We start from the raw sequence: 27,262 nt of genomic DNA, 5'->3' as shown, positions 1-27,262 counted from the left end.
TAACATTAGTGTTCAACGTGTCAAATCTGTTCTTGACATGTTCTTTAAATCCAAGTGGAAGAGACTCAAGGCTGTATTTTGACTCTTGAGAACTTGTTTTAATTTTCATCATCTTCAATCTGAACTTACGTATGATCAATGGATTCCTTGGTTCTAGCTGCTGATAGAGAGCTTCTCCATCATGTCTTCCCAGAGATGTAGTCAATTTGGTTTCTATGTATTCCACTTAGAGAAGTTCATGTATAAAACAAAAAAGTTCACTTTTTGTGTTGTTGCTTAAAGGTATTTGCTATGAGCAAATCGGTTTTGTAAAATTCTTTCATTTAATTTCCAACTTTGTTTCTATCACCAAAATCATATTTTTAAAATACTGTTCCTTCTTTGTTTTCAACTTTTGCATTCTGGTTTCCAATCAATGCATCATGTGTTTGATCAACTTCAGACGGAAGGCCTTGGTAGAATTCTTCAATTTCTTCATCACTAGCTTTTGTGCATAAATTTGAATAATAGTTGTATTGATTAGATTTCCTTGAAGGCCTATACATATGATGCTATCACAGACAGCAGGGAACATCAGGACTGGTTTTGCAATGTCCTTTCTGAAAATGAATGAAATATCCTTTTGATTGTGTCATTTCTACTATAGTAAATCATATGATTTTCTGATTAAAAATGTCCAAATACCAGTCAATTTCAGCTCACTAATACCTATGATATAAATCTTTATATGTTTCATTCATTTTTGATGATTTGCCATTTTCCAAGATTCATATTTCACACATACCAAGTTTGATCATTAGCACATTTTGTTCCCCCAGCTATTTGTCTTCACCTTGAGTTGTGGCCCATCAGCAAATGAAGATCTTGAAGTCTGCACTCCTGAAGGCTGTCCCTGGTCATTCTCACCAAGGTCTACTCCACTCCAAAGCAGCAGTTCTTCCTAAGTCACATTTTGAGTCAGGGCTCTATCTTGAGACACTGTTTCCTACACTGATTTGCTTCCATTCATGAGGCCGTCAGTATCTGACAATGCTTCAAAACTATGTGTCTGTTTTTCAACAGCTATTTCCTCTGAGTGGGCAACTGATTCTTTGTTGTTGTTTTTTACTCTAGAAGCTTCACTGAAACCTGTCTTCTTTGGGTGACCTTTGAAATATGAATCACACACCAATAACTCTGTTATTCAGAGATCCCTTGATTCTATTATTCAGAGACTCCTAGAGATATATACACCTGTTCCTAAAAGTTGTTCTTCAGTTCTGTAGTATAACATCTAATGAAAATCAAAGTCTGTTTCTGGGGTGAGATCCAGCAAATATGGCAGGGGCCAAACCCAATCCAGAGGTACATATGGCAGCCAACTAATAAGAGGGGAAAAAAGAGGGGGAAACAAAGACATGGGTAGGTGGGGAGCAGGGCATTAACCCACCCAAGGGGAGGGTATTGTTTATATCTCCACAGGAGAGGGTGAGAGAGATCAGGCTTCAATCTGATGTGCCAAGATGTGAATACAACATACCGACATGTACCAGGGAACCAATAGAGTGGTCTGTGGGGCCGACCCCAATCTCAACTATGTGGACATCCCGCACCCCTCAGAAGACTGCACTTCAGAGGACAGCACTTGAGGCTGCAGCTTGGGGAGAGGGGTGAATCTGATTAGAGCATACAGGAGAAACAAAAAGGGCTGGAAGGGAGGGGAGGATATCCTGGCACACCAAGCTCCCAGGATGATATTCCTGCTTGGAGCAGACAATGCACAGCGAGGACCATAAGGCCAGCCCCACCATGAAACACGACATCCCTCACTAAACCACGGTGCTGTGGGGCACAACACTGGAGACACATCGCAGAATAGTGCATAATCTGACCCCATCACAGTGGGTGAAACACAAAGGGCATGCAACAGAGCAGCAAGGGGAACAAAGTGATGAAATCCCCAGGGAATATCAAAAGTAGACTTTGGAGACGGCGTGTGGCACCCCATCAAACTCTACGGGAAAACATTCAAAGGTCAACGAGCAGACCTTGAACTATTTATAGGTCTTTCCATTTTTGTCAGTGGCTTTCTTTTTGTTGTTTGGTTGGTCTTGAATTACTTTGGTGTTTTATTTGGCTTTGCTGGGTTTTTACACTTATTAATGTATCTGCATGTCTATCTAGATAAAACAGATAAGATAAATAATTTGGAGATGAAAAGAATGGGACCAATGGTTCCGGGGGGAAATGGGAGGAGAGGTGGGAGAAAAGGGGAGGACCAACCCAGGGCCAAAGGAACAGAAAGTGAACTAAAATCAATGGAGAACTGGGCATAGGATGCCTTGTGGGGCTTAATCAAGGGCAATGTAGCAGCGAGGAATTACTAAACCTGAATGAAGGCCAAACATGGTAGGGGGACAAGAGAGAAAAAGAGAAATAGAGGAAAGAACAAGGAGGCAAAGGACATTTATAGAGGTCTAAATATAGGTGTGTGTGTGTGTATATATATATATATATATATATATATATATATATAAAACAAGAGGGAAATAGAACTATGTACTTTTATCTATATGTTAAGAATTAAGGTTGCAGATGGACATTGGGCCTCAACTCAATTATACTCTCTCAACACAAAAACACTTTGTTCTAACAGTCTGACATTCTATGATACTCACCTTCCAACGTGATCACTGAAAGCAAATTGGGTGCATAAATAAATGTGGTGAAGAAAGCTGATGGTGCCCAGCTATCGAAACCTATAGCATCTGGTTTTTTAAAGACTTGAAGATAAACAAGTGGCCATCTAGCTGAGAAGCAACAAAACCTACATGGAAGAAGCACACCAGCCTTTGTGATCATGAGATATCCATGGGATCTGGTCCTAGGCATCTGAGACCCAGAGCAAAATCATACCCAAGGTGAATGGGTTGGGATGTGGGGGAGCATGGAGTGGAAACCCAAAGCCCATCTGTAGATAATTGGACATCCCCCTACAACAGAGGGGTCACAGGGAAGAAATGAGCCACTCAGGGTGCAGTATAGCACCAATGAAACACACAACTTTCCTAGGTCCTTCCCTCACCCCATTATCAAGACCTCAATTCTACCTTACAAATCGGATTAAACCAGCACACTGCTACAGATAAGAGCTGCAACGAATTAGGGAGGGCGGGGGAAGAACGGGGGAATTGATCACAAGGATCAACCTATAACTCCCACTCGGGGTGAACAACGGAGAAGTGGGTGAGGGGCGATGGAGGATGATGTAAGATATGAAAATAATGATCTATGACTTATGAAGGGTTCATGAGGGAGGGCGGGTAGGGGAGTTAGGGGAAGAAATGGAGATCTGATATCAGGAGCTCAAGTGGGAAGAGAATGCTTTGAAAATGATGATGGCAGCATATGTGCAAATGTGCTTGACACACTGGATGAGTGTATGGATTGTGATAAGAGATGTAAGAGCCCCCAATAAAAGTATTTAACAAAAAAACAGAAAATCAAAGTGCGTAATTGACTGCTTGGATGAATTTCTTTAAGCGAAGTTAAGCTAGGGCACATTTTTGATACCCAGTATTATCAAGATGACTTTTTTCATACCATAAATAGAGATGTTATTTAATTATATTAACATAGATGTGGATATAAAGTTAGATGTCAATTAGAGTAGGTCTATCTGGAATAATGAATGTGCATGATAGCATTACTCTCATCTTGTCGTTCCCAGCCACTAATTACTAGGTGACTGTGATCACTTTATGGAGTTTTGGTAATGCAGTGGTTATTTGGTTGTTAATGGAAAAGTTGGTGGCTTGAACCCACTGGTTGTTACACAGGAGACATTTATAACAAGCTGCATGCTACATAATGATTCCAGCCGGGGGAGCTCAAAACAAACAGGAAGGTAAGGTTGGATCTATGAGTTGGATTCGACCCCAGAGTGTTAAGTTTGGTTTGAGAAGTTATTATTTTCAATCATTCTAGCTCTGTAAAAGAGAATGATATTAGATTTACTGGGTACTGTTGACGGAGAATTAATACATATGTACTGCTTAGTTCACTGTAACAAATTGAACATGGAGTAAATTTTAATATTAAGCATAGTTACTCTAATTGTTTAGATTTATAACTTAAGTTGAACTTTAAATGATAGATTCATTATGTCATAGTGGAATTACCTGTTGATTGTGTCTGGCTTTGCACTATTGACATGACCACATTTCCCCCCTCAATTTTAAATAAATTGGAAGCATTTACTCAACTAACAGAAATAATAGCAAATACTTCTTCAGTTTTGTACTTAAAACCTGTGTGGTTAATTAGTGAGGCTAATCACTTCACATTTTTTTCATGTCACATTTTTAAGATAGTTACTTAGCCTATAAAATGAGAATTTGGTTCTTTCAGCATGTCCAAGAATTGTTATAAGTATTAAATTATCAAACACACCTGAAAAAACTTTTGGAAATAATAAACTGCTGAAGTTTCATGTCATTTCAAAAGAAAATTGTCTTCGTACATTTATAAATTCAAATCCTTTTTGCTAATTATAAACATGTAAAATATTTATAAAGTTTATAATAAAAATTTAGAATAAAAATTAAAATGCGAAGACAAAGATTGCTTAATTTAAATAATTATGTGTGATATTATTAGCTGTACACCCAAAGCATGCTGTCTTTTCCCTGAAAAATCCTTCAGTACCTGAAGAGGCTGACAAGGTGAAGAATGATTAGAATGAATTGTGACAAGAGAAGTAAGATAAGTACATGCAAATTAGATTTATTGAAGGATGTGATTCAATGAAAGCCTCACAGAATCCAGGGCACTTAATCTGGGCTTTGATGGATGAATAGACTTTTCCATTTGGACAAGTGGGAGAAGAAAGCGTACTTGACAGAAATCTGCATGAGCAAAGGTTTAAAGGTGTGAAAGGACATGACAAGTTTTGTAAGTATAAGAAATTAAATGTGACAGAAATAAAGAATAAATGAAAAGTCATCATCAGAGATGAGACTCAGAGTATAAGGAACGGAATTTAAAGATTTTCCTAAAACTACTAAGCAAATTGGTAGTCCATAATGGGGTGTTTCTGCAATTCCAACTATAAGTAAATACTTGATTTTGATGGGGTCACACTAAGAACATTGGGGATGCTAATCCATGATCATTTTGTGAAACCCACTTTCCTGCCCATTAGCAATTGAAAATAAAATGATAGTGTGGAATTAATAGAAAGGATTTTAAGTCATGTCTATTTTGACAATTGCAAAAAAGTAAGCATATAAAATCTTTACAATTTTTTATTCCATAGTGTAGCTGCCTCTAGCTTCCCAGTGTTCTAGTGAGTAATGTAACATTGAAGCATTCTTATTCTATTTAATGACGGCTACTGTCGCGCGCTCAGTCTCGCCAGCAAGAAGGACGCGCCACAACAGGATTCTTCCACAGGCGTTTAATGCGGGTTCGATTTGCAGATGCAGAAAAAGACCCCGAAGCCCCAAACTACTGCTGCTTATATGCGCTCTATGGGGATGTGCTGTGCATTGATTGGTGCGTTCGCCAGAACCCTTATTAGCATACTCCAGGGTGGAGTTATGACTATGTCATCTAAGCAGTGCGCATGCTCTAAGTGGTTGTTTACCACTTAACTGGGCCACCGCCCTGACTGCCCGGCGCCATCTTGTAATGGCGGTGAGAGCTGCAGCTTCCCACAGGCTACATCCATTCATGGTTTGAATGGACACATGGTTGGAAGTGTGTGATTGAGAGAGACAGTGAGAACTGAAATAATACCGTATCTCAAGTAAAGCCACAACAGATCTAAAAAGAAAATAATTTTATGAACATAAAACTATATAAGGACTTGATGTATAATTCCTAGCCTAGCTTACAAACACAGAAAAATACTATTAATAGCTATACTATGTCAGATTATAAAACTTTGGAATGTTTATGAAATATCTTTAAAGTAACATGTTTCTTTATATATTTTTGTGCATTCTATTTCTATTTCAAGTAACACACTGTGGTCATTAAAATCAGGATTAAACATTGCATTTTCATTTTTATAATTAATTTACCACAATTACCACTTGGAAAGATAATGCCATAGAAGTTCAGAAACAAATCATTATTTCTCCAATGGCATAGTGTTTCCTACAACATATCAACCATTAAATGTACTTCAGTGTGAGAAGCACAATATTAACAAACGCTAATGTACCCTTCTTTTGGCTTACGAAAACGAAATTGTTGACGACTTTCTGAGTGATGCTTTGGCTGTGACTGTTGTAGATGTGGTTGTTTAATAACAACTAGGAGAGTGTAATCCATATATTTGTATATTTAGTATTATATGCATATAAAATATGTTCATATATTTTATAATTATTGAAGTGATTTGGCAGAAGAATGTTTACAACCTGATCCACTATAGATATATATACCTACTGTTAAGTCCAATTTGACTCATGTTTTGTTATGTTCCATACAATTTCTATTGGCTAATTCTTGGAAGTAGATCACCAGGTTTTTTTCCCTAATTTCCTTTAGTATAAAAACCTGTCCACCCTTGTTCTCCCTTCTGGTATTTGAAAAACCAGTATCATTGCTTTGAGCATTATAGCAAAAGATAAGCCACCGTAATATAATAATCTTGGATGTGGGTGGTGGTTCTAACAGAGGTTACCTTTAAGATTTATAAGATTTTAATGTCTGTCTTGTTAGGTTACTCTTTTTAGGTTCTTATCATTTGTAACCTATATAGGAAATGAAAGTTTCCTAACAAAATATGAAAACCAGTATCTTTTTAATATGTATATCATGCTAAATTTAGAGAAATATGTTTTTATATGATTAATAAAACATTATATAATTTGAACCCTGAATTGAATGTTATTTATTAACACTAAAGAGTAGTAAATGCACTTCCATTATTAATAATGCTTACTTCAATAAGGTGTCTTATAACACAACGAAAGTATCTATATACATATGTTATAGTTAAATTTTGAAGGCTAAGATTGAGAATATAATATATGTGTCTATGGTAACTTAATTCATAGTTCAAAAAGGTGACCTGTTTCACTTTGAAATCTAGAATCTTAATAACTGTTTTTTACTGACTCCCAAAACAATAGTGAACTTTCCTTAAAATAATAGACTTGTGTCCACAACTATTTAGAATGAACTGATTATATTTCCAATTGTCTCATAAGCTCATGAAAGCTTAGTAGTGAGCAATAAGACAAAATTAGGTGTTGGCAAATAATATTTAAAAAGCTATGTATTATCCTTAAAATGAACAAATTTGTCTTGGAGGAAGTGTAACAAGAATGCTCCTTAGAAAGAAAGATGGGAACCTGATTCACAAACTTTGGCCATGTTATCAAGAGGGACTCATCCCTCAAGAAGCATGTGATGCTTGGCAAAGTAAAGGGTGGCAAATGAGAGGAAACCCTTAGTGAGACACATTGACCAGGGGTAGCAACAGCAGGCTCAAACAGCAATGATTGTGAGAAGGGGCCAGGACCAAGTCGTATTTTCCTGTCGTCTTTGTACACGGGGTTGCTATGAATTGTAACAGACTCAAGGGTACCTAAGAGTAAAAATAAGAGGGTTTGTAAATGAAAAGAAAAAATTTAACATTTCTTAATGTTCCTGTTCACAGAGGGGGACAAATACAAATAAAATAACAAAAGGTAAGTAATTGAAGAGAATTATCTCCGTTGTTGAAATATAATTTTTCATTTAACTCTTTCATTCATTGAATCTCTATGAAATTGTCCCTTAATTGTTTCACCCACTCTGTTACCTAATGGGTATTGAGGACAGATACCCCAAGGTCACTACTTTCATATTTTTGGCCCAGAAATGTTTCTTATGAGATACCCTTGATGTGAGTACTAAGAAATGAGAAGGCATTTGTGAAGTGCTTAGGGCGTAGGAGTGGCATTCAATCTTAGTCATGAGTGGAAGCATGAAACACAAGGAAGGTTGAGATTTATAAATCAGGCTTTGCTTGATTTCACATTAAAATGTATTTTGAAAAAAAAATGTATTTTCACCCAAACTTAAAACAACAGGGCTCAAAAGTGTTGTGGAGACCAGAGGCAATCTGGAATTTAAAAGTTACATATGTATTGCATATTGCACAAAATTTAAAATTGAAAATTAAGTGAGACATACGCACACATGCACATACAGGAGTGGTACCCCTGTAAAAATGGGAAAAGCTCTGCTGGGTGGAGCTTTTGCAGCACGCATTTCCCCCAGAGCAGCATTAAGCAGCTTGCTTTGAGTTAGTACACACAGTGGCATCGCCTGGGAATGCTCTCTCTGATCACAATTTTTTCATGAAAGCAGTTTTTCTCAAACCTTGTCTGTTGTGATGGCCGGTTTAAGAGAACAGTGTGCGGCTGTAAAATTCCTGCTCAAGAAAAATTCTGCAGAAAGTGTTGTGATGTTGGACACAGCTTACAAGGACAGCACTAGGGGAAAAACTCAAGTGTACAAGTGGTTTTCTTGTTTCATAAAAGGTGAAATGCAGATTGATGACCAACTTCATTCTAGACGTCTATCTACTTCCCAAACAGATGAAAATGTCGCCTCGTTTGTTCCATCAGGTCACACTGTTAATCAAGCTGTCTATTTAGAAGTTCTGAAAACATAGAGTAACAATGTGTGACCAAAAATACCTGATTTGAGGTAAATGGGACTGGTTTTGCCACCACGACAATTCACCTGCTAACGCAGCCATCTCGGTGCACCAGTTTTTGGCAAAAACCAGCATGTCTCTCTTGCCTCACACACCTTACTCACCTGACCTCTCTCTATGCAACTTCTTTTTATTTTTGCTAATGAAAAGGGACCTGAAAGGACAGCAAATTGATGATGTAGTGGAGGTGAAGAAAAAAAGAGGGAGTGCTGTCAGTCATCCAAGCAGATGGGTTTGAAAAACGTTTCCAAGAATGGAATCACAGCTTTGACAAATGTATTAAGTCTAATGGAGAGTGCTTTAAAAGTGATAAGGTTGAATTTAACTACACAGCTTTGGGAAGAAAAATTATGTTTTGGTGGGCGACTATATATATAAACTCATAAAATAGTAATTATGGCTCAACAATATCTAATTGATATATATATTAAAATAGTTTAAATAGTGTATGCCATATCTTAATAATAACATGATTTAACATTGTTCTTAATGTTGATTAAAATAAATTCATAATCATATACCTGTTGCCATCAAATTGATTTCCACTGATGACAATCCTGCTTGTTACTCTAGATCTACGCTATAGACTTTCTTGGCTATAATCATCCTGGAAGCTGTTTGGGAGCAGTTGTTTTCTGTGGTGCCACAGGCTAGGTTCAAACCCTAAACCTTTAGATTAGCAGCTTGTATTAGATCAGTTTGACTCGAGAAATGAATACAGTGACACTCATATGTGTAAGAGAGAGGTTTATATTCCAAAGTAAGCAAACATCCCTGCCCAGTCCAGACCAAGTCCATAAGTCCAATACTAATCCATTAGTCCAATTTCAGACTCACGCAGCCACATGCAACGGTTCAGAATGCAAGAAGATCACCAGCCAGTGGGTGCAAAGATCCTGTGGCTTCAATGGTGGTGCAAGCATCACAGGATTCTCACAGCAACCAAGGTATGCCAGCAGGAAGGTGGAGGCAGAAACAGAGGGGGTGGTTCCCAGGGCCCTCCTTAATGAGAAGGCCACACCCACAAAGAGGCATCTTCAGTCTGTGACCTGATTGACAGGCTAGGCTCCATGCCTACACATGTATCTATCAAGTTGATAGAAATTATGTAACTACCACACAGCTTATCACAAACTGCCCATGCCAACCCACAGGCGTCAAGGTAATTAAAGATGCATGTTACTGAAATTTTGACGTATAGACATAGCAATACAAAACCAGGGTCATCCAAGGTAAACAGGTAGTAGAGGAGCTTCCCGACTGAAAACAGACTGCTAAGAAGGAATAAGCTATGCGCTTCTGAGGAGTTAACCACTGAAAATATTTTGTATAGTAGTAGAACATTATCAGATACTGAAAACCTCATAAATAGCTGCAGAACATTTTCAGAAATAGTGCCAGATAATGAGGCTCTAAGGTCAGAAAGCACTCAAAAATATGACGGAGGGATGTCTGCTTTTCCAAAGTAGAGTAGACCATAATGACATGTGTGATACACTGGCACCTTCATTTGCTGATAATGCATGCCACAAAATGAAAAGACATCATTGTAAGCATACCACTCATTGGAACTTTGATTTCCAAAATAGGAATCTTGGAAAAGCAAACAGACTCCTTCTGTGGGAGTTAAGAATAGCAGTCAAAAGTAGGCTAGGGACTGCCTGTGCACAAGGCACCAGGAATCGATGGAATACTAATTGAAATGTTTCAAAAAGCTGATTAAGCATTCACTTGTGCCATGAAATTTGGAAGACCATTATCTGGCCAACCTAATGGAAGATCCATATTTATACCTATTCCAAAGAAAAGTTATCAAGACTATGGAGATTGTTAAATAATAAATTTAATAGCACATGCAAGTAAAATTTTTCTGAGGGTCATTCAGCAAACGACAAACTGCCAGAAGTTCAAACTTGATTCAGAAGGCGACATGGAATGAGGGATAATATTGCTAATATAAGGTGAAACCTAACCAAAAGCAGAGAACATCAGGAAAATGTTTAGTTTCATTGATTATTCAAAGATATTACATGGTGTGGATCATAACAAACTATGAATAACCCTGAGAGAAATGGGAATTCCAGAACACTTGATTGTGCTTATTGCAGAACTTGTACAGGGATCAAGAGGCAGTTATTCAAGCAGAACAAGGGCTTATTGCGTGGTTTAAAATCAGGAAAGGTGTATGTCAGGATTGTATCCTTTCATCGTGCTTATTCAATCTGTTTGCTGAATAAATCATTACTGTATGAAGAGGATCGCATCAGGATTGGAGGAAGGCTTATTAACAACCTGCATTATGCAGATGATGCACCGATTTGATTAATGAAAGTGAGGAGGACATGAGCTACTTGCTGATGAAGGTCAAGGTTTGAAGTCTTCCATGTAGATTACAAATCAATGTAAAGAAGACTAAAATACTCACAACTGGACCAATGAGTAATATCATGAGAAAAGGAGAAAATATCAAAGTTGGTAAGGATTTCATATTACTTGGATCCACAGTAAATGATTATGGAAACAAAAGTCAAGATGTCAAAGAAAAGATTACATTGGGAAAATCTAGTGTACAGGACATCTTTAAAGTTTTGAAGAGCAAGGATATAACTTTAAGGATTAGGGTGGGCGTGATCCAAGCTATGGCATTTTCTATCACTTCATATACATATGAAATTTGAACATAGAATAAGGAAGACCAAAGAAGAATCAATGCATTTGAATTAAGGTTGCTAGAGAAAAATGTGGAATGTACCAGCTGTCAAAAACCCCCAAACAAATCTGTCTTGGAAGAACTACAGCCAGATGGCCCCTCAGAAGTAAGGATGGTGAGCTTTTCGTGTTTTCTGGATATGTTTTAAGTCCAGTCCAGTCCCTAGAAAAGGATATCTCAGAAAAGTAGAAGGGCAGTGAAAAAGAGGAAGATATTCAAGGATATGGTTGACACAAATGGCTGCAACAATGGATTCAAACATAACAAAAATTATGGGGATGGCACAGGATAAGGTAATTTTTCATTATATTGCATATAGGGTCACTATGAATTAGGAAATTGAGAAAATAATCAGAGAAGCTGGATTATATAAAAAAGAATGATGCAACCGCGCTTGCTAAAAATGAGGAGGACTAGAAGCATTTGCTGATGAAGAGCAAGGATTGCAACCTGCAGTGTGGATTACAAATCAAGATGAAGAAGAAAAAAATCCTCACAACTGGACCATTAGATAACATCATGATAAATGGAGAAAAGGTAGAAGTTGTCAAGGATTTTGTCTTGCTTGAATCCACAAGTAATGCTCAAGGAAGCAGCAGCGATCAAGATGTGTTGCATTAGGTAAATCTGCACAGAACCTCTTCAGAGCATTAAAAAGCCAAGGTGTTACTATGAGACATGCCCTTGATCTATGCCCTTGATCTAAGCCAAGGTAGTTTCAATGGACTCAAGCATGTTCAAAGTTGAACACCGAATAAGATGACCACAGAAGACTCAATGCATTTGAATTGTGCTTACTGTGGAGCGCCTAAAAGACAAAGTGATGGCTTGGAAAACATATGGGCAGCGTCCTCCTTCGAGGCAGAGATGGTGAGACTTTGTCTTGTATCCTTTGGACATGTTGTCAGGAGAGACCAGTCTCTGGAGAAGGCCACCATGTTTGGTAAAGTGGAAGAACCGAAAGGAGAGGGACAGACACAGTGGCTGCAGCAATGGGCTCAGGCATAAAAATAATTGTGAGGATGGTGCAGGAGTGAGCAGGGCTTCGTTTTGTTGTGCATGGTGTTGCTATGGGTTAAAATGGACATTTACAGCAAACAACATGGATTAGAATGTAATAGACAGCGTTTGACAGCCAAAACATACCCTTTTTATACTATATTCATATAGAAGACCTGAGGTAAAGTGATTAAAAATTATTATTATTTGAATGTTTTTTTCTGTTTTATTTCTGTAGTTTTGTTTATTAGAATGCAAGATATTCTAAAATACAGACAAGAACCGCCTGTGTGAGTTTCGGACACTGTAACTGTTTATGTGAGTATAAAGTTTCATCTTCTGTGGAATTTTAAATGGTTGACTTTGTCGTTGGCAGGCCTATGCTAATTCAGTTACCTGCAGGGCTCCCTAGCAGACACAAATGGTTCACACTTGACTTTGAACCTAAAGTTAGCAGTTCAAGGATATTGTGGGAAAGAAAAGGTCTGGCTACCTGCTTCATTTAATAAATGTTTGTGGCACAGCTGTTCCCTGTAACACAGAGTTGCTGTGAATCGGGCTGACTTGACTCCATCTAATAACAGATGCATGACTCTGTTAGAAAGTGAGTGTTCATTTACTTCTGTAATCAGATCATAATTCCATTTGCCAATATAATCGAACCAACTTACTCTCACAGAGTATAAACACAGGACAGCACATGTCTAAATAGTAAATCAACCAACATGTCAAGATGTATTACTTATGCCATGTTAGGTAAATTTATTTCAGATAAATAAAAACAACTTGTAGAGAACAATCCATGGGATGTTTTCAAATTGGCAGCTGGTGTCTTTGTTATTTAGTCTTGATAGTTGTCAGCCATAGACTTTTCTCATTAGACCAAAAGCATACCAAGAAATCAAGCACAGAACAGAACAAACTATTGTGGGTAAAACATAAATATGGTGTGTGTCAGAAATTTTAGGTCTTCCTATTGAGTTTTATTATATTCAGTAGTTACAATATCCCAATTTTCTACTAATAATTTTAAATTTATTTGAGAATGTTTATTTTTGTTAAGACACATTAGTTACTAAAGCAGATATATACGGGTTTTGAGAAAATTGACATGTCTCACTGCTGAGAGATTGTTGAAAACCAGTAGTTTGATTAGGCAAAGTTAAAACAGTGGGCTTCAACCCAGATATGCTTTTGATGATGACACAGACGTTGGTCAGTGTTTCTTTCTATTGTGCGTGGGAGCACGTGCCTTGATAGCACGTGACAATAACAACAGCCATGTCATATTTGTGGCATTTAAAGTCAGATGTTCTTTTAATACCAATAATTTTTGTAAGATAACATTGAGACCAGTTCTTATTTTACATTTCAAAGGGCTTTGAGAGGGGTCAGGATCTGCAATTAGAAAACATATATAAAAGGGAGAGTCAAAAGTTAGGGGTGCAAGGGTCTCTGCAGTGTAGACACTCCAGGGCCCCGGACTTTATTAGGGGCAGATTGAAATCCATTTCCTGCATGCAACCTGAGACACATGACAGGTTTACACACACAGGGAGAACTCACAAACCTTTAGGAGCTTGCTCCGTCCACTCCACACATCCACCTGGTATTGCAGTACTTCCAGGAATGGTGCACCCCCTTGGGGGACTCTTAATAAGGTTAGCAAAGTTAGACTATTTCAGTGGCGGTGCTTATTTCCTTGTCTGTAGTTCCTACTTTCTGCAATAAGAAATTTTTAAAAAGTTTACAAAGAAGCACTAGTACATCAACTAAGTTGTTTACAGAAAATTGAGGGGAGGATTAGGCTAGGAACATGGAGTAACTGATAAGTTTGCAGACTGCGCTGCCTTCTACACCTTTAGTTAGGAAATAGGAGGCAAGCGTTCATTTATCTCAGGCAGAAGAGAAGCCCACCATTGCTTCATCTGCTCCCATGACTGAGCCATCAGCTTTCTCCTATGGGCCAGGAACCCCGGAAGATGACGGTCTTGTCTTGTTTGCCTAAGGAGTAAACAACTCCCCCCAGCCCAACCCACCCCACATTTTATTGTTTATTTGCAAACTCTCTCTCAATGACTTAAGTATTTTACCTTTGAATGCTACAAACATGAATATCTTAAAAACAAAGAAAGCGATAGTATTTTTTAGAATCTTTTATCCATTGGTCTTAAAGGCCTCTTTAAAGTGTTGAAAAGCAAGGATTTTACTTCAAGGACAAACGTATACTTTATCTAAACTAAGATATTTTCAGATGCCTAATATGCATGTGAAAGTTGGACATTGAATAAGAAAGACCAAAGAACAATGTATGCATCTGAATTATGGAGTTGGTGAAGAATGTTGAAAATGCTATGGACTGCCACAAAAACAAATAGATCAGTCTTGCGAGATGTAAATGAGAATCCTCCGTAAGGCAAGAATGGCCTACTTTGGACATATCTAGAGAGACTGGTCCTTGGAAGGAGATCACACTTGATAATGTGCAGGGACGTCAGAGAAGAGGAAGGCCCTTGATGCGATGGATTGCCACAGCAGATCCAACCATAAGAACAATTGTACGGCCGGCACAGGACTGCCAGTGTTTCATTAAGGTGCATCCTGGGAATAAATGAGTTGGAACTGACTGACAGCCCCAAACAGCAACACATACACTAGAAAGCCAGACAATGAATGAGGCAAATTGAAGAAGAATTGATGAATTCAAGTTACGGCAAAGAATATTGAAGAATGAGCAGATGTCTGCTGGAAGAAGTATAGCCAGAATGATTCTTAGCAGACACAATAGTGAGAAGTCGTTATAGTTACTTAAATGAGTATCCTCTAAAAATAGATGTTCTTATGTGTTGAAACTGACTTGAAACAGTTGGCTATTTTGTTTTGTTGTATTATGTTTATATCTTAAGAGCCCTGGTGACACAGTGGTTAAGCTCTCATAGGGGAGCTGAACAGTATGCAGTGTCAAACACCAGCTAGGATAGACAGATGCGACAGTCTACTTCCAGAGAGATGAGCAGACATGGCAACACTAAGGGGAGAGTTCTACACTGCTCTATGGGCTCATTGTGAATCCCTATCAACTCATGGCAATGGATTTGGTTTTGGTATGATTAGTAGACTTAATAGATACCCTGGTGGGACGTTTATACAGGTTGGGTTGCTTACTCACAAGGTTAGTAATTCGAAACCACATCCAGGGAGAATAGCAAGGCTTTTTACTCCCATAAAGAGTCACAGTTTTGGAAATCCACAGGAACAAGTCTATCTTGACCTGTGTTAGTCTGGCTAGACTGGAGAAACAACTTCATAGACACTCATGTGTTAGTCTGGGTAAACTAGTGAAACAAATCCACAGAAAGTCATAGGTATATAAGAGAGAGTTGTAGATAAAGGGTAAGTATACATTAAGAAAGCATCACAACCAGTGCTTCCAAGACCATAAATCCAACATTAGCCCATATGTCTGACACCAATCTAAAAAGTCCTCCTCAATCTCACAAAACACATGTAATGATGCCGACTGCCAGAGGAAAGCCAAATCAATGAGCATGTAAACATCTCAGTCTTGGCAGGGTCTCCAAGGTGCTGCTCCAGCACTCGGTGCTGCTCCAGCACTCAGGGCAGCATCAGGGTAGGTCCATGTGGATTCTCCTCAGGGATGTCTTGCAGGAAGTCAGCCTTGCAAGCTGAAACAGGGAACTGGCTAAGGCAGCTGCACCCTGGTCCGACCATCACAAAGCAAGAGATCCAGGAACTAGAAAGGCGAGGCTCACCGAGCCATTTATCTCTCTACCATTAAGTTAATCCCACCTGTGTTTATCAGCCAGGCTGGCACCATAAACCTTGACTATCTCACTCATGTATATAAGAAAAAGTTTTATATACAAGAGCAATTTAATATTGAGAAAATGTCCTAGCCCAGTCCAGATCAAGTCTATTAAGTCCAATATTAGCCCATATGTCTCATACCAATATCTAAAGTCCTCTTCAGAATCACGAAATACATGCAATGATGCCAAATGCAGGATTACAGGCGACTGGGTTGGAAGTCTTGTGGATCCAGTGGCACTGTAAGATCTCTGTGCTGGCAGGGGTCTCTGTGTGGTTTCTCTGCCTCCAGAGATCTGGTTACATCAGGGCAGGTCCATGTGTCTTCTCCAGCTCTCAGGGCATAGTGCCATGGGTCTTGTCAGTAGAGCGTCTCTCTGGGAGTGAGCAGAGAAGTGTCTCCTGTATTCAATGAGGACATACAGGAGTTCTCAGAATTCTCAGGAGGACATTGATTGACAGGCCAGACTCCACCCCTTCACTCATAATCCTCTCAAATGATACCAGATTGCGTAACTGCCACATGTCCAATAGTGTTATGAGTTGGAATTGACTCCATGGCAGTGATCATAAAACCAATGGCAATTCACATCAGGACAAAGGGAAAATAGTTATGAGGTGGGAAATAAAAGTGACTGGTATGAAAATTTAGAATATTTTTATTTTTTGGAAATTTACATGAAGATTTGCTACTATTAAACATTATTATATTAATTAGAATACATTCAAATGAAGAATCAAAAATATATCTTGTATGTCAACAGTTCTCAGTCTATGGGTTGTGACCCCTTTGGGGATCAAAGGACCCTTTTACAGGGGCTGCCCAATTCATAACAGTAGCAAAATTACAGTTATGAAGTAGCAATGAAAATAATTTTATGCTTGGGGGGGTTACCACAATATGAGGAACTGTATTAATGGGTCGTGGTTTTAGGAAGGTTGAGAACTATTGTCGTAAGTGATTGAAGCTAATAGTATTTCTTATCTCATAAAAGTAGGACGGAGGCAGGATTCTTGGAGTTTCTCAGATTTTAGCTAGTATTGCAGAATTTCCTTACTGTTGATTCCAGAGTTTTCCATACAATTTTCTTTCATTCAATTTACGCTACTGTCTTCATACTTGCAATTTAATTGCTGTAGCTTGCAGGCATCAAATTCTTAGAAGCAAGGTCCAAATGCTGAAGAAGAAATTTCTCATTGCTCTTTTCCTCCAGAAAAAAAAATCAACAACCATAAAACAACTATTATAATGGCAAAACCTTTCCTGGAGCCTCTTCATCAAACTGCTCTCAGGTTTTATTAACCAATATTAAATGACACAATAGCAGTTCTATGTACAGCAGAATAAAGAAATGCTTCCTCGTGTCACCCACAGAACTGTTGCTATAGTGCAGGTCCTCATCGCAGACATTGTCAGTTCATCTCGTTGGTAGTCTTCCTCTTTTGTGCTGGATCTCTCTACCAAATGTGATGTCCTTTTCCAGGGACTCGGTACTGGAGTCCAAGATATCAAAATGTGAGAAGCTATTACTTCTTGGCATATCTACTATTTTGGTCTATACACTTCTAAAGACAGGGCTTCCATGTCTGTAAACCTTCCAACTAAGGAATTCTGTGCATTGCAATTTGCCCATAACAACAGCAGTTTTTGGTATCTTGGAAGGACCCAAATCACGCTCCTTTTAAATGTTAAGTCGAGGAACAAAAAGATGTTTAAAGAGGCTAGATCAGGGCTATAGGAAGTTTGGGGGGAGGGAGTAAGATTGCTCAATGAAACAAACCTTCACCAGTCCCATTATTCAAGTGCATCAGTTTTTCTGATTGTCATTATTCATTGTACAGCTTTTCCATTAATGTGAGGCATCAAAAAACCATAGCTTACAGCATATTTATTTTAAGAAGTCTAAGTCTATTAGGCTGCGTTCTCTAGAGAAATAACTATTTCAGTATCTGTGTCTATCATCTATTCACTCAAATCATCACTAATTAGAATTGTCCTAGGAATGTCACAAGTATAACATAAATATTCTTTAGTTTTGATCTTTAGGTTCCATGAAGGTTTAAATTTAGTTCTCATACTAAATGATTGCTATCTTTAGGTAGAACACAAAATTATCAGAGGTCTTGTTTTTAACGTCTAAAATTAGAGAAACAGCTTCATATTAATAGTCATTACAGGAGCAAAGTAAATATAAAACCTTATTTGGTTATAGTTAAAATGTGCCTTAATTCTTATATTTATGAGACTGTATATATTCACTCGGTTACATACATCCAATTATGGGTTGGATTGATACTGGTTCTTATGAACTCTGTATGTTTTTTAGTTTGATAATATTTTGTTTTCTTGTGAAACCAGGAATGCATCTGTTTTGAGCTACATATGTGTAGTAATGGCTATAGATTTAAATTTTAGAAGTAATTTAGATCATTAAGAAGTCCTGCTGACTTAGTGTATTATACATTGGACTGCTAGCTACAAGGTTATCGCTTCAAACCTGTCAACAGCTCTAAGGGGGAAATGAGACTGTCTGCTCCTGTAAAAATGTACAGTTTTGGAATTCAAAAGGGGCAGATCCACTCCATCCGGAAGGGTCTCCATGAGTTGGAATGGACTTGATGGGAGTGGTGAGGGTGATAGGTGATGGTGACTAAGGAAGTTGAATTTTGTGAGCACAATCATCTTTATATTTCCATTTTTCTTCTTACTCCTCGTACTCGGTAGATTTTTTAGATGCATATAAATCACTGTATATTGTTCTTGTGAATGATAAAAATATTGGTATTACTGTGTTTAACAACTTTTAACTCATTACAGTGATATTATGTAATGTTATTACTATTAAAAGATGAGTGAATAAAATATAATTTTGATTTTCAAATACTATATTATTTCATTTAACACGTAAAGGAATACATTTTAGTTGCTTTCTTTTTTTTTAAAAGTGTACCTTCTCAAAGATTTCATACTTTCTCTCTCTTTCCTCAAATCTTTATTCACAGTGTCACACAGGAGAAATTGTCCATATGAACAAAATTTTTATTCAGCCTATTTGTCTCAACTTTTGATAAGAAACTTTAATAAACTTTGCAAGGAGAGTTAAAATTATAGCTGTTGTGCTTGTACTGGGCCACGGTTGGGTGACTTCTGCTGAAGGATTTTTTTCTGGCTCAAATTCTGACTGTCTTAGTTATTGAGTGCTGCTAGAACAGAAATATTACAACTATATGGCTCTAGTAAATAAAATTTATTATCTCATAATTTAGGAGGCTAGCTTACTGATGACTCTGGAGAAAGATCCTAGCCTTTTTTGCTTCTGTTTATTGCTTCCTTAGGGATTTCTCTGTATCTTGACATCTATGTTAATCTGTCTCTTTTTTTAACTTGCCTTGAATTTTTAAAAATATCTAAAAATATATTGAGTCAAGGAAACCCTATGCTAATGTAGCCTCATTTACATAAAAATGGCACTCCATTCCCAAACATGACTAGAATCTCAGGCATCAAGTTTAGGATTTACAAATTTTACTTTTGGAAAAAGAAATTCAATTTATAACAATGACTATATAAACTAATTTCAAAAGGATGTTTTTATATTTTATTAATGAAAAGTGTTAGGTATTTTGCTTTAATAAAATTGACATTTAAATTTTTATTTTACTTTACGTGCTTGTTATGATGGATTGGAATTTCAAATTCGTGTTTACAACTTCCACGCTTAGTTGTTGAGAATTGCCATTGTAGAATCTCTGGAGATTGCAAAATCATCACTTTCAGGCAGATCGTTCGCATCATTTGACCTTCTCTTTTTGCTTAGCTTTCACTCACTATCTCGTGACTGCTATTTATAACTTATCACTTGTAATATTATGTGGGTGTTATTGAAGTATAAGTGCTGACATCTGAAATATGTGAAAACATACCTGTTGGAAATGCTCCATCGTGTGTCTAGTGACTTTATGGCTGTGTTGCCTTTTAATTTAGCATACCTTGTTGTGTTTGTTAACACGCAATTTCAAGCTATGGATTGAGTGGTTAATGTTATCTAATTTGGTATTTTTTTTGTTTTAAACGTTTTATTAGGGGCTCATACAACTCTTATCACAGTCCATACATATACATACATCAATTGTATAAAGCACATCTGTACATTCTTTGCCCTAATCATTTTCTTCTAATTTGGTACTTTTATGCAACCTAAAGGACATAGTTTGTACCTATTTAGTGAATTCATAAGCTTAATTGCTTATGCTGTTCATGCCGTTCAAATGTATTTAAAGAAGTACTAGTGACTATTGTTTTTATTTTTAATACATAAAGCACTGCAAGTTGACCATCTACCTTAAGAAGGAAAGAAGTAGAAAATAGATTAATCCCATTCATATTTTCTTTGCACTTTTAATTTTATAATAAGTAATGATTAGTTTAATTTGCATCCTGTATTTAGCTAATACCAGTTGGACACATTCATTGTGTTAATTATGAATCTGCCTTATCGAGAAATACAGAAAATATCTATTTTTATGTCCTAAATGTACACTTACTTGGAGATATTTATTATAAGCTGTGTTTTCAAAGCCAACCATTCATTATTAAAATATATTTTTAATACTTTATATGTAATGCATGGATAATGTGCTAAATGAATTACCTGGTCCCATACTCCACAACAGAATTGTTCTTTGTGGGATAGACTCACATATCAATTTCTCTTTTAAATATTGCATGTCAATCTGCATGGACTATTTTACAATTTTGGAAAATTATAATGTTTCTATAACTTACATTTCTCGTTTTAGATAGTCTATAGTAAAATAAGGAAACTTGAGCCTCACAATCTGAAGTAAGTTTTTTCCACACTCAGTGTTTCAAGTTCTGATCTTTTGGCAGGAGTGGTATAAACGAGGATTAGGAGAAAACATAGAGGGTAAAGTGAGGCAAAACAGATAATAGTACTTCAGGATGGAGTGGACAAGCGATAACTTAGTTAAGCCAAGCACAAAGGGACAAGTACAACATGAGTCCACTGAGGGAAAGAGGGACCAGACTTCAACCTGGGATGTGAATACATCATGCCGGCATAGAGCAGGGAGACAGTGGAGGCCAGACCCCAGTCCCAACTGCGTGGACAGCTACCCCTCCCCCCAGAAGCATTTAGACCACAGCACTGAAGCTGCAGCTCAGGAGGAGAGACATGTCTGATCAGAGTACACGGGAGCAAAAGAAGGGGGTGGAAGAGAGAGTGGAGCACATCCTGGCCCACCAAGCCTGGAGGACAATATCCCCACTCAGAACAGCCAATGCAGAGAGGACCATATAGCTGGTCCCACTATGAGACATGACATCCTTCGTTGACCCATGGCCCTTAGAGAGACAACATTGGAAGACACAGTGTCAGAATTGTACCTGGTCTGATCCCACCACATCGAGGCAAAACACTAAGAGTGTGCAGCAGAGCATGGGGGTAATAGAGCAGGGAGGTCCTGAGGGAGTGCCAAGGGTAGACTTTGGGGTCAGGGTGTGGCACCCATGGGAATCAACTGGACGACACGCCTAGAGGTCAACAACAGACCTTGAACTATTTATAGGTTTTTCTCTTTTTTGTCATTTTTTTTGTCATTCTTTTGTCACTTTGTTTTGATATGTCTTGTTTTTGTGTGCATATTACTATATCTGCAGATCTATCTAGAAAAGATAGGCTGGATGAACAATCTGGAGGAGAAAACAATGGGACCGATGGTTCTGGGCTGACATGGAAGAGGGGGAGGTGGGGGAAAGGAGGCAGTGTTGACCAACTCAGGGATAGGGGAACAGCAAGTGATCCAAAGACAAGGGTGAGGAGGGTGTAGGAGGCTGGGTAGTGCTTGATCAAGGGCAACATAACCAAGAGAAATCACTGAAACCCAAATGAATGTTGAGCATGATAATGGGACAAGAGGAAAGTAAAAGGAAATAGAGGAAAGAACTAGGAGGCAAAGGGCATTCATAGAGGTTTAAATATAGGCATGTACATATGTAAATATATTTCTATATGATAATGGGGAAATAGATCTACAGGCATATATTTATAGGTTTAGTATTAAGGTAGCAGATGGACATTGGGCCTCCACTCCAGTACTCGCTCAATGCAAAAACACTTTTTCTCTTGGCACTCCACTATTTTCACCTTCCAGACACGATCACTGAAGACAAATATGTCCATAAGCAAATGTGGTGAAGAACGCTGATGGGGCCAAGCTATCAAAAGATATAGCATCTGGGGTCTTAAAGGTTTGAAGGTAAACAAATGGCCATCTACCTCAGAGGCAACAAAGCCCACATGGAAGAAGCACACCAGCCTGCGTGACCATGAGGTGTCGAAGGGATCAGGTACCAGGCATCAAAGAATAAAAAATCATACCATTGTGAATGCAGTGGAGTGCAGATTGGAGACCCAAAGCCCATCTGTAGGTAACTGTACATCCCCTTCCAGAAGGGTCCCGGGTATGCACTGTAGCAATGATGAAACATACAACTTTCCTCTAGTTCTTAAATGCTTCCTGTCCTCTCCATTATCATGATCCCAATTCTACATTACAAATCTGGCTAGACCAGAGGATGGACATTGGTATAAATAAGAACTGGAAACACAGGGAATCCAGGACAGATGATCCCCTCAGGACCAGTGGTGAAAGTGGCGATACCGGGAGAGTGGAGGGAAGGTGGGGTAGAAAGGGGGAACCTATTATAAGGATCTACATATAACCTCCCTGAGGGTTAGACAATAGAAAAGTGGGTGAAGGGCGACATCAGACATTGCAAGATAAGACAAAATAATAATTTATAAATTATGAAGGGTCCATGAGGGATAGGGGAACAGGGAGGAAGGGGGAAAATGAGCCGATACCAAGGGCTCAAGTAGAAAGCAAATGTTTTGAGAATGATGAGGGCAACAAATGTACAAATGTGCTTGACACAATGGATGTATGTATGGATTGTGATAAGAGTTGTATGAGACTCCAATAAAATAATTCTTAAAAAAAGAGAGAGATAACTTAGTGTATAATCCTGACTACTTTTGAGATAATTAGTCCTATGAACTTGAGCTACTATGGTTAGCTTTTTACTGTCCTTAAGAAAAATGTTGAAAGTGGGCACAAAGTCAACATTAAAATATATCATTATGACATAGTGAGAATTTTTGGTAGTTATTTTGACAGTTGTCAAAATGCTGTCTTCTAATTTCACATGGGGGAGAGGAATCGAGACAAATGGCCAAGGCTGATTCCTATCAGATGGAGGTGAAACATCCCCTCTCCGCAGCCTTTTACCGATTCCGATCCCCAAAAGTCCTTACAGCACTTTCTACTTCTCTGCTGAGTTTGCGACTTTATTGTAATGGCCACACAGAATTCCTAGATCAAACTTAGTTACAGGAATTCTAGGGACATAAAGGTTACAATTAAGAATCAAGAGTAACTATGGACAAAGTTCTTCTATAAGGATACTTTCTTGGTTGTGTCCCTAGGTAAGCCTCTCACTGGTCCTCAGACTTTCAGACCCTAGCTGCTTGTGTCTCTACTGGCCTCTGCTATACTCAGACAAGTGTTACACAGCTCTGTAACTCAGTCACTAAGTCCCCAGGGACACATCTATCCATCAGTAAGCCTCTGGCCTTCTTTGGATCAGTGCATCCACGGCACCACTTTGCTCACTAGACTGGTCAGCCCACGGTCCATCTTACACCAGTCTCCTCGTTCTGATCCCATCATTTTATGCTAACCTTTTCTAATGTATTTTACCATTTCTGGTGTCATTGCTGCTCTTTGTGTCCTGGGGCTAGGATATTCTCATGCAGGGGCCTCAGGTACAAATGCCATGGCCCTCTCCTTTTCTTCCAGGGGTAGTGAGAGCCATTGCTCCTGCCTGTGGGGCAGGTCATTTTAAGCATAATGGATAGAAAAACGAACCAATCCCTTCCTTCGGGTTTCAAACAGCTTATTTGCTTGGTCTCCTCTCCACAAGTGGGCTCGTGTGCCTCATTTGTGTGATTAACAAGAAGCCCAGTCCCCTTGGTGAGAAATGAGGGTCATAGTTGCAGTCTTTCCAACTCGATTATTTGGTGGGATTTATAAGAGCCTAGTAGAAAGGCCATATCACAGGAAATCATTGCACCACACTAGTAGTCCCAGTAGGTGCTCTAGTGAATTTCAGTGTCAGAATCATTTAAGTATAATGGGTATTTCACCCACAGTGGATGTAGAAAGAATCGAAAGAACAACTACATATTGTAACATAATAACGATCTAGAGTATGTTACTATTTTGTAATTTTTTTAATTCACAAATTTTCAGTTTGAAAGCTCAAAGCTTTGCTTTTTACTTCTTTAAACAGTTCTTGTGAAGCAAATGTCCCAGTTTATTATTTGAGCTATTACCTGCTGCTTCATGGGTGTTGATTCTAGACATAAGGAAAAAGAAACCCTCAGCAAGTTTAAGAACTTCCCTGTCATTGGTGTCGTGGGATTTTGGTTTCCTTCAGCTTGGGCTGTAGTACACTCTGGATGATTTGGGCTCTTTACCTTCATCAGTCCTGTTTGCTTTCAACAAGCAAGGCTTAGTTATCTGTGCGCCACAGGTTCTAAACAATTCTCCTTCCAATCTAACACTCCATTAATTCTTCATAATGACCTGCTTTTTGAATTATTACCTTAGCATAAACATTGAATAAGCTGACACACATACTTTCCGTAATTTAACTCCTGCAATCGCTTCTCTTTCTGTTTGAATGACTGTCTCTTTGGTAATGTATGGATCCCACATCAGCAGATTAAATATTCTTTAGTTCCCATTCTTTCTTTTCTTTTTTTTAAAAAAATATGAAATGCTTCACGAATTTGCGTGTCATCCTTGCGCCGGGGCCATGCTAATCTTCTCTGTATCGTTCCAATTTTAGTATATGTGCTGCCGAAGGGAGCACGAGTTCCCATTCTTACAATGTTTCCCAAAATATGCTGTGATCCACAGAGGCAGATACATTGTCTTCTTCATTAAAATACAGGTAAATATCTTTCTAACATTTTCTTTTATTGGCTAAAATCCATCTGATTTAAGAAATGGTTAGCTCATTTCATGTACTATTTTGTATCTGATTGAAATTCTGACAATTTCCTGTTGATGTGTTGCTACAACCATTTTTTTAAGCAACTTCAGCAAAATTTTACTTGCATGTGGTATTAATGATGTTGGTCACTAATTTCTGTTAGACCAACTTTTTATTTTCAATGAAAAAAACATGAACCTCTTCCCTTTGATTGGCCAAGTAGCTGTTTTCCATATTTCTTGGAGTAGACAAATGAGTACTTCTAGCATCACAATTGTTTGTTAAAGTATCTTAAATGCTGTTTCTTCTATTCTGGGAGCCTGTGTTTTGCCAGTGTCTTCAGTGTAACTTGAACTTCTTGATTGCTTTTTGACATGTACTACACATGAAATGATTGAATGACCAATTTGTTTTGCACAATGATTTTGCACATTCCTTCATGCCCGCCCCCTTTGATGCTTCTTGTATCATTTTATTTTTGTCCATAGAATACTTCAATCTTGCAACTCAAGGTTTACATTTTTTTTCAGTTAGCTGACCGGGTAGTTGTATATCGAATTTCCTGGCATAAACTAGTGAGTACTTTCAGTGCTTCATCAGCTTGTTAGACATTTCCATTGGTAGTCCATCAACCGTGGGGCCTTCTTTCTCTCTAGTGCCTTCTGCGCAGCTTGGACATCATTAAATATCATTGTTTTTGTTGTTTATTTTTTCTACCTCTTGAAATGGTGAAACGTTGACCAAGTATTTTTAGTACAGTGGTTCTGTGCACTCTTTCCACCTTCTTGTGAATGCTTCCAGGGCCATTCAATATTTTTCCCATGGAAACCTTCAATACGGTAATGTGAGGTTTGAGTTTCTCTCTTCAGACTTTCAGCTTGAGATATGCTGATTATGATCTTTTTAACTCCAGATTTTTCAAATTTCATCACTATATTGTGCTTTGTCTTCCCAAGCTGCCTTTTGAAATGCTCTGTTCATTATTTCTTCTATTTGCTTTGGCTACTCTGTTAGTAGAGGTGAAATTCTAGCAAAAATGTTTGTGATGCTAAATTATTAACAGTTAGTGGATTACAATTGAATATTGTAGCATAATAAATATCTAGAGTACATTACTATTTCAAAGTTTTGAAATTCACCAATTTTTGTAGTTTGAAACAAAATAAATAAAACCTCAAAGGCAACATTGAACTTTCTCTTTAGTTCAATTAATACAATAATATTTCTCAAAGTGTTTAATTTTAAGAATCAGGAAGAAGGGTAGAAATATGAGTAGTATTCTATTTTCATTTTAACATAGTCTGCATTAAAATATTAAAATTCTATTTTAAAATAATATGTGTTTTATCACCACTTAATTTGTTAGTAATCAATTATATCTACATTTACCTTCAATTAGCACTTAAAAATTCATCCAAAGATTGTGTTTTCAGACTTTAAATTCCAAGTTTTTTGAAGGGGCAGCTGTCACTAGTGAGGAATGCCCCTTTCACACTGTTGGTTTTGCTAAAATGTGACCAGTTTTGATTTTTCTGGTTTATTGTCATAGATACCACAGAATACTGTATTTTCCTAATTATTATTTGGTGGGAGCAGAAACCATGCATCGGAGGATATTTACGTAGGGTATCAGAGTCATGGTTATGACAGACATCTGGATAATAATCAAATTTAGGTTCTGTGGTGGAGAAAGAAATGGAGGAGAGTGAGACAAGAGAAGGGACGCCTATTAAGGTCAGAGAAAAGGATCCACTGATAGTCAAGTGTCTGGGCTAAAAGTGAGCACCGTGAGCATGGTAGTACACAGAGGCAGAGATCGTACGGCTGGTAGATTTATGAAGCACAAGGATGTGACCATGAAATATAAGTGTACTGCATTCTTAGGCAAGTTTAGACTTCCCCTTAATATTTAATTTAAAGTGGTTCACATTTCATATTCAGT

General features: G+C 37.9%; 1 protein-coding gene and 1 non-coding gene across 6 annotated transcripts in view; one reads left to right on the top strand and one right to left on the bottom strand.

Moving 5' to 3' along the window:
* The window catches only part of SPOCK3 (SPARC (osteonectin), cwcv and kazal like domains proteoglycan 3), a 416,201-nt gene that overhangs the window by 23,178 nt on the left and 365,761 nt on the right, over positions 1–27,262 (top strand). The window lies entirely within an intron of this gene.
* On the bottom strand, positions 25,091–25,197 carry LOC142423521 (U6 spliceosomal RNA). The gene has a single exon (XR_012779152.1). It is a non-coding gene; the product is annotated as a U6 spliceosomal RNA (small nuclear RNA).

The sequence above is a fragment of the Tenrec ecaudatus genome, chromosome 12 (genome assembly GCF_050624435.1).
Source record: "Tenrec ecaudatus isolate mTenEca1 chromosome 12, mTenEca1.hap1, whole genome shotgun sequence".
In the NCBI taxonomy this organism is placed as follows: Eukaryota; Metazoa; Chordata; class Mammalia; order Afrosoricida; family Tenrecidae; genus Tenrec; species Tenrec ecaudatus.
The sequence above is the reverse complement of the archived record's forward strand: the minus strand, read 5'-3'. Positions and strand labels throughout refer to the sequence as shown.